This window comes from Bombus vosnesenskii, unplaced genomic scaffold (genome assembly GCF_011952255.1).
Source record: "Bombus vosnesenskii isolate JDL3184/JDL3185 unplaced genomic scaffold, Bvos_JDL3184-5_v1.1 scf7180000013301, whole genome shotgun sequence".
NCBI classification, from domain to species: Eukaryota; Metazoa; Arthropoda; class Insecta; order Hymenoptera; family Apidae; genus Bombus; species Bombus vosnesenskii.
Genome location: NW_022882950.1, coordinates 427,931 through 436,512, shown reverse-complemented (window position 1 = coordinate 436,512; position 8,582 = coordinate 427,931). Strand labels below are relative to the sequence as shown.

General features: G+C 37.9%; 1 protein-coding gene across 1 annotated transcript in view; it reads left to right on the top strand.

Annotated features, from left to right (window-relative positions):
- Positions 1-466: 466 nt before the first annotated feature.
- The window catches only part of LOC117233936 (photoreceptor outer segment membrane glycoprotein 2-like), a 61,626-nt gene continuing 53,510 nt past the window's right edge, over positions 467-8,582 (top strand). Inside the window, exon 1 of the mRNA XM_033494676.1 lies at positions 467-684. The gene's annotated coding sequence lies outside the window, so the exon portion shown is untranslated. The remainder of the gene's footprint in view (positions 685-8,582) is intronic.

Genomic DNA, 8,582 nt, shown 5'->3' with positions numbered 1-8,582 from the left:
TAAAAATTCATAACAAATATTTTTTATCACACGATTTCTGTCACCTATGCAACTAAAATTACCACGTTTGTCAGTAGATCAAAATATTTCGTAAACGATATAAAGATTCCACGTATCCCTTAAACAATTCTTTTATACTGATAAAAATAGTACCGTTAAACGGACATTGTTACGTTAATATTATAAAGTCAACAATACTATCGCTAAAGGTTCGTTCTAGAAAATTGACCAAATCGAATTATCCTTTAACTCTATCATCGCACGTGTCTTTCGCGTAGCACAAGTTTCAAACAACAAATGGAGATATACGATACGAACGGTTTCGTATCCCACGAAATATTTCATCCGCGTGACGTCAACAAACCGCAGGTAGCAGAATTGCTCGCATTCATCGCAGACAAGGGGTGCCCCTCGCCCGAAGTAACCTCGAATACGAAACATTTAGTCGATCGCGACGCGTCCTAAGTGACGGACAAGCGTTATTCTGTTCCATCGATACTGGCGTCGATTGAGAGCATTGCAGTTAAACGACGCTAAACAACTGGGCCACCGTACCTGCCACGACTTGTTACCGCTACAATCTATTTTCAACGTGTGTTTACGTGGAAATAAAAGTGACGCGGAATAACCATATCCAAACGTGGATATTAAGGCAGATATTAAACGGGAAGTGAAGATTGCCAAGTAAGCGAATTAATATTAGTTAAACATTAAACGATATCAGTACGGTGTTAAATGCGATTTCGTGTTTTACGATGCGTAATAATTGTATTGTCACGATACATGAATAGTTGGGTATATAAAGCTTAGAAAGTAGTGGAGAATGTAAATTATACGCTAATTCCAAAAACTTTGGAGTTACTGAATTTTCGTGAACTCAGCTGTACATACATTGAATCTGAACCTGATTTTGTTATTATTTCGGAATTAGTATTACCAGACTGCGGATATTTATGCAAATTCATATTTTTGTGAAGGAAACAAACAGAGGAATAGAACCGATACAGGAATTTGTTTTGCCTATTAAATATCATAATAAGTGGTGAACTTTGCATATTTTACATACTTTTGCATATTACGCGTATTCTATGCATTTTTGTATTTTTATGTTTTCCGTGAATGTGTAAAAATGCGCAGTCTGAATATTACAGATACCAGCATTAATTCTCTTTATTTCAGTGGATTATTGATGAATAAATTCCTTAAGATAAAAGAATTCTGGACTGAGTATTTGTCGTATAAGAAATATATCATGAACATTTTAACGGCAAGGCAGGCCATTAAAATTAACATGTTACATTGCAATATGTAGATGAGATGTATAAATGTATCAAATATCTCAATATTGGAATTTCCATAACTCTAACAATACGAATAATAATCAAAGATTCTTTAATATATTATTAAATTTCCATATCGGTAGCTCGATTAATTTAAAAGACAGGATTTCAATAAGATTATTATTCACGGTAAAAGCATCTCGTCGATAAGATGCTAATTCTGGCCAGCACATTATTATAATTGAATTCTCTTTAGAATACAATCTTTGTTTCTTTAGTATACTTCGTGAATCGTAAAATATTATTCAAGAAAATAAAGTAGAGTTTACAGATCGAGGAGACGCGACTAAAATCCGAAGTCTCGACTTAAGACAGAAATATTTCACAGACAAATAGAAAGAAACTTTTATTGCCTCAAGATAATTCCCAGGTACTCCCAGACGCTATAAAATAAATTATCCATGTACCAAGCTTAACTCAAATTTAATCCAAGTTTAATCCAACTATGATTTTGCCTTTGAAAAGTTAAACTGGTCATTAGACCGACAAAAATTGATTACTCGATAATTGTTATCTATAAGTCTTAAATTGAAAATTTTCTCTTCTATATGTAACGCTAATTTCTTTATTTTATTAATTCGTTTAGTGAATCTTGTTACAAATCGGTCATTTCGCGTGTTACGATCGAATAGCTACTTAGATTTTGAAATCTTACGTTATACTCTTATTGTTGGCGAGTTCCCATTAAAATATTCATTAGCTATAAATTAATAGCCTACATAATATATTCGCGAATTTAGCGAAAACTACCCCTTTGATGAAACGTGGTAATAGTATCTAAAATCACGATACATAACATAGTACCTACATCCTTGGCAGCAAGTAATCATGACGAAGCAAAATTCGAGTATACCTCGCATCTACGAAACTCCTTCGTTTGTCGATCAAACGATCTGCTGACAAAAACATCGCGGCGCGACGAAACGAAACGATACGAGTTGAGCTCGCAACTCCCTCGTCGCGTCATTGAAAGCTTGTAAAGCTAGGGTAAACGTTCGACGCCGGATGTTATTCAATTTCGTATTCATTACGCGGGAAACAAGGACGGTGTCTCTCGCGATCGCTTCGGGCGTTGCTGGTTCGTTAAAGCGTTCTCGCTGGCTGGCTCGTGTTTCTCCGCGTTTGCGCGTTCCTATTCTCGCGTGTATTCGTTCGACCACACCGTGGATACATACCTAAATCTCGTATAGAGGGTGTCTCGTGTAACTGGACCAAGCTATATCTGTAAATGCTCAGAAATTGTTTTCTACAGCAACACAATATGATTTGTATTTTGTACAATTTATATGTAAAATAATATATGTATTTCCAGATGTCTTTCGAACTTCATCGACATCTATAATCGTGGTAGTCGAGTTTTGTAACAATACTAATGAAACTTTAGAATATTTTGTAGCATCTAATTGCAGTAGGACTCTGTTTATACGAGTTGTTTATATAACCAGGTCATTTGCATAATAGGTATCCACCCATTTCTCTCCATCTGTAATTCTTTTCACTCGGTTAATAGAAGTTCATGCTCGTATAAGAGAATTCCTCGGAACATCTACCCTTGAATACATAACAATGTTGCAAACTTGTATCCACTGCGAAATATGAGAGTCTGTCACGTAACGCGTGCCCCTACTGTTTACATCTTATTGTTAGACGTTCACATAAGTGGGTTGACACTCGGCGATAGTTCAGGTAAAAGAGTTCGGTTAAAGCGGAATTTACATTGTTTCATTTTGGACGAACACGAATGATGAACAGCTACTTTCATTCTCGTTTCATCCGCGTCCATCCACCGTGTTCCTGCAATGTGATACAGCGGAAATTCGGCTTTAAGCTCAGTCAATCAGACATTTCGTTCATACAAGCGGATGTATTTTCATGAACCTACCGTCCATATGCAGTTACTTCTCCCAGTTGTCGTATAGTGTTGACCATGTTGCATGAAACACCTTGTATACGTCGATGGAGTATGATTTCGTGATGGAAAGTGTGGACACGAAGACAACGGCGGAAGAGAACGGAGAAACGCAGGCGAATCGCGGCGGTTCAAACAAACGCGAATCGCGCGAACGATGCACGTGCTAATATTGATGTTTGCGTGTGCAAACACAAGCCCGCTGACGTTACTCGAGGCGGGGCGGATGCATTCTCAAACATGTTCGAACACCGGGCCACGTATGAGGGTGGACAAGTTGAATATGAGTTGGAATAGTTTGAGTAATAGTTTGCGGGGCTTGAGTTCGGGCATAGAGCGGAATTTTGAAGGAAGGTAACCTTTCGTGAATGCGGACGGTTCAAAAAACCCCGCGAGCGTAAATGAAGTATCCAGAAGGAAGACAGTTGCTATTGGAAAATGTGGAGGAAGATTTTGTTAGCTGATCAGCAATATTTCTAGTAATTTGTTGAAATGATTTCGTACAGTAGCATGCGATATGTTCATTTGAATTTTTCAACTTTTACTGTTACATATATGTGTGCTTACAATTTTTCCTTAATTCAAGCATGATTATGAATAATCTTTTAATCGTACATATTGCCGGAAATACGTATAACAGAAACAAAACGTCGTTTTTCTCTTTTAACGGAGATTTATATAGAAGCATAACAACGTAAAAAATGCAAAACGTCGTAGAAGTTATTGTTGGGAGGGAATGGCGTTGAATTAAAGATATATTTCATCAGCTAGCATTTCAATTACTACGTCGAAATCAAGTCAACGTGCTCAAAATACGCAATGTCTGGGCAAACAACGCTCCATTGAAAACGCGCGCACGTATATACAGAAACCCCATTCACCTTCACGAGCATGGTGCGAGATCGCGTACACGTATATTCAGTATACTCTCACACAGATAACGATCAATCTTCTTAAGAACTCGCGTGAAACACGTGACACGATATTCGATACAGAGGTATACGTTTAACATAGAACATTGTTGAAGGAATAACGCGAAATGTAACAAACGCGGTGATAGTGATAGCACCGATGCAGGTAGTCTTCATTCAGACTCAGAAGCTGGTTGAATGTCGCGGAATATGTGGAAAGGATCGTTGAATGACGAATATTTCGTAAACATTTTCTTGGACTTGATTCTATATTGTCTAAAAAATAAAAAATACTTTCTATTGCCTGAACAAATTTGGACTAATTCAAGGATTACAAATTCACAGGTTTCGTTTCTTTTAGATTGGTTTAAAAAGCTTCTATTATAGGTTAATAATTGATTTTGGTTGAAACGTGTATTAACGTGTATGAATTAATAGTTTGTATCCGAAAATTTATGTTCGCTAAATATTTGTGGAAATTATATTTTATGAATGAAGATTATTGTACATTTCACGTGCATATAGAAACATACATATATTCTTTATATATTTCCACATATACTATTTATATTTCATTTTTATTGTACCTTTCCATATGCATTCTATTTTCCATTTTTCATTTTATCTTTTAATATATTTCTATTCTACACATTTTTAAGCTCTTACAGTAACGACGACATAAAATGAACGACACGGCGTTCCAATAAATTCCACATTAAAAATATCAAATACTAAAAAAATATATGTATATATTATATATATATGTGTGTGTGTGTGTGTGTGCGTGTGTATGCGTGTATTCCACCATTCCTAGTCCTTGAAAGGATTAACAACAGCAAGCCCCGCCAAAATCTCTTTAGAAATATAGAACGAACAGCTTTCGTCTCTCAATTCGTCTAATTTCAAAAGAATATCACGTATCGCGACAGAACGTCGACAGGAAGCGATCGATCCGTAGAGAGAGTTGCAGGTTCCGGAGGTGGTTGGCCATAGTTTCGCTTGGACGACGCGCGATCCGCATTACGGTCGAGGTAAGGATAAAGCAATTAGCGCTTAACTGCAACTTTTCGCCCTTATTTCGCCGGAGGACTGCGCAACGCGAGAATTACGAAACATGCGTCGAATATTTCGCAACGTGTTAAGCCGGAGGACTCGAGAGAATTTTATCCCGTGGCCGCTCCTCGAGTCGAGCAAAAAGAGAGAGGAGCCTCACGTTTATTGGGTTACTTTAACGAGAATCAACGCGTTTCATCTGGATGAAGAGCGGATGCTGGGGAAAAAGCGAAAAGTAATTAGGTGTATCTCATTTTTTTCTGTCCACGCTAATGGGACAGGTGATTTAGGGTGCATTTTTTTCGGCAGAGTAAGTTACGTTTTCGTTCGACATTGCGACTTTCTGGAATATCGTTATGCAGGGCAGAGGAAAAAAGGGGAAAAAAGAAGGAGGTAATAGGGGAATTTCGTTCACGAGCGGTGGAAAGAATGTGTTCGTTGGATTGCCTTCACCAGGAAATTACTCGTGTTTTAAATGAAATGGAAGGAGAGCCTGAATTTTACTCTCTGCAGACTTAAAAGTATAACGTCAAGTTACGTTATCCTAACGACAAGCGTTGTAACAGAAAGTACCTTTTACTTTGTACGATATTATATTTGAAGTCGTCGTTGGTTATATATTTCGAGACCAATACGTTTTCTAAATTATCTCCACAAAAATATAATTGAAATGTTCGCACTTTTTAGGAATTCACAAACGTAGATGTTCATTGTTTGCACGTAGGATACTGTGAATGAATTCTTCGAAGCGCCACAGCGTAGACCGTCGTCCGCTCTTTTCCCACCCCTCCGCTTATTCCACCCTCATCCCCAATCGGTTCACTCTATTTCAAGCCCGACGTATCGAGAAAATAGCGAAATTGCCGTCATAAATGGGCACGGAGGCAATCAGCCGATATACACTGATTCTCTGTAACGCGATATGCAATCTCGAACACTAGATATTGTTATCTATCGATTCGATGATCGCGTTCCGTTGTTCTCTGTACTGTACACCTCTCCCTGTCCCAATTCAGTCTGCTATCGAATCGTTTATATATTTTCTATCCAGCCGTCCACGCTTTTTATCCACCAATAGCCGTTAATATTTCGATCGAAAAGAGTTTAAGCACACTGCCCGGCTTTAATGGGTCGCATAACCGTAGCGCGCCGTGTAAAGAGTTGAAGTAATATCGACGATGGAATGAATTTAATTCCCGTTTCATCGGCGGCTGATCGATTTTTGCGATTTCATCTTGCTTCATTATCAGAGCGATGTTTCCTTTTATAGTCTTTCTGATTTACTTCGACAATTATTTGAAAAATCAACTAGCCTTCGTCGTCGATTTTATCGGTTCGTCATTTATGCACAATGACACTAATGATCGAGGATCTCGTAACGAAAAAGAATATTGTAAAATTTCTCCGTCTTTTCGATAAAAACACATCGTGTAGTAGTCAGTACGAACTGATCTAAATGACGAAAACTAACCCGAACATGTGTCGTGAAAATTTCCTGGAACCAACTTTATTAATTCGATTATTTTATTTTTAGTTTAATTTGTCTTATGATATGATATTTTGTTTAAAATAGTTGAAATCCATTCAATCAAGATGAAAAATACAAAGATATTTTTTACCATTCGACAAGTAACAGGTAGAAGTAAATAAGAATCGATTTTTTATGAACTCTTTAATTTGTCTAGAATTTTTTCTTCTATCGTAGCATCTGAAAATTGTATTTACTATTTCGGGTTGCTGTGGAATTAACGATCGAAGGAATAGCATGTTTCTGTTTGCACAGCCATGCCGTGCAATATGCAACGAGCTTAAAGGAAATCCCGTATGCATTACACAGATTTGCTTGATTAAATATCCGTCGGTTAACAAGCCGATGGCGCGGTTGTAAATCATGCAACCGCCCGCAGATTCATTCGATTAATTGCTTAGCCCCCTTAATTATTTAAATTCGTGTCGATTAATAGAACAACGTAATTACGTCCAATGGAAAAAATCGTATCTTTTACACCACAATCTACCAATACTATAATAATTTCAAGTGATTTCCACAGAAATTCATATTTTCTTCAAAATCATCCTTTCCTTATAAAATTCATATCTCCTAAAACATTCAAACGGAATTCAGATTTTTCAGAAAAGGTAATTCTTTTTTGAAAAATTCGTATCTCTTAAACATATACATCCCTTTCTTCACAAATTTATACGTTTCAAAGGAACAATTCCTGTTTAGGAAATTCAATTTTTCCTAAAATATCAGCCCTTCTTCCAGAAATTTATATTTTTCAAGAAACTACTTCTTTTTTTAAAAAGGTTCGTATTTTCCCTCGAGCAATCCCTCGCCCCAAAGCCAGCAAATACTGCAAACAGTACGAACGCTTAAATCTTCCAAAAACGTTGAATCAGATTTCTTACAATAATGACGCAAAGTATCACGCAAGAACCACTCGAACCCTCCGCTATCTCTCAGCCACTTTATCGTAGCAAAACCATCAGTGACGCGTGAGAATAGCAAAATATTCCTTGGCCTGGACAAATAAGCGAGCTTCTGGCGCTATGGAAGCACGTCTATTTTTCTTACAGCCTCGGGTAGTCTTTCCTCGAGCCTAGTCACCCCATTCTACTCATAGCGTGTGTTATTCAACGTACTCGCGTCCCAGGCGACGCATAAACGCTGCAGGAAGGGACGGAAGTCTCGGTGGGACTGCCACGAGTTCGAGAAAGTCGATGCAGACACCCGAGAGACACGAAAATTGCATGACCACTGACCCGTGCCACGAATCCTCGTAATTCGACGAAAGATTCCCCTTTGCTACCTATACACGCGCACACATAGCCACACGTGTAGCTATACAAAGACGATTCAATTGTTTCATGAACGAACAACTGAGCAAGACCCCACGAAATTGGAGGTTCTTTGGGTTTAGGTTGCCAAACAGCTTCTGTTCTATTTGAATCGTACGCGTATTCACTTCTGACCGAGGGAAAATCAGAGAGATTGAAATCGGGTGGATATTTAATGCGAAAGGAAACACCATTTTAGAGAGGATTTTCAATGGAGAAATTAGATCTGTCGGTTAGTCCAGCGCGAGATGGGTTCTCTATAGAAGACAATGGATTTTAAGTAGACTCTTCCGTTTGCCACGCGACGATTTAAAAATAATTCGTGAAATTTGATGAAAAAGTCGGGCGGAGAAGCTCGGCGGTCTTCAAAGGTCTTTACGAGGCTTCTGGTTCTTTGTCTCTGGTTTAAAGTACGTCTCTATGGAATATAAATGATTTTAATTCGCATAGCCAGCGGAACGTTTTCTCGATAATTGACAAGACTAGGAATTCCTCTTTTATAGAAAGATTGCGAATCTCGTTGAAAGG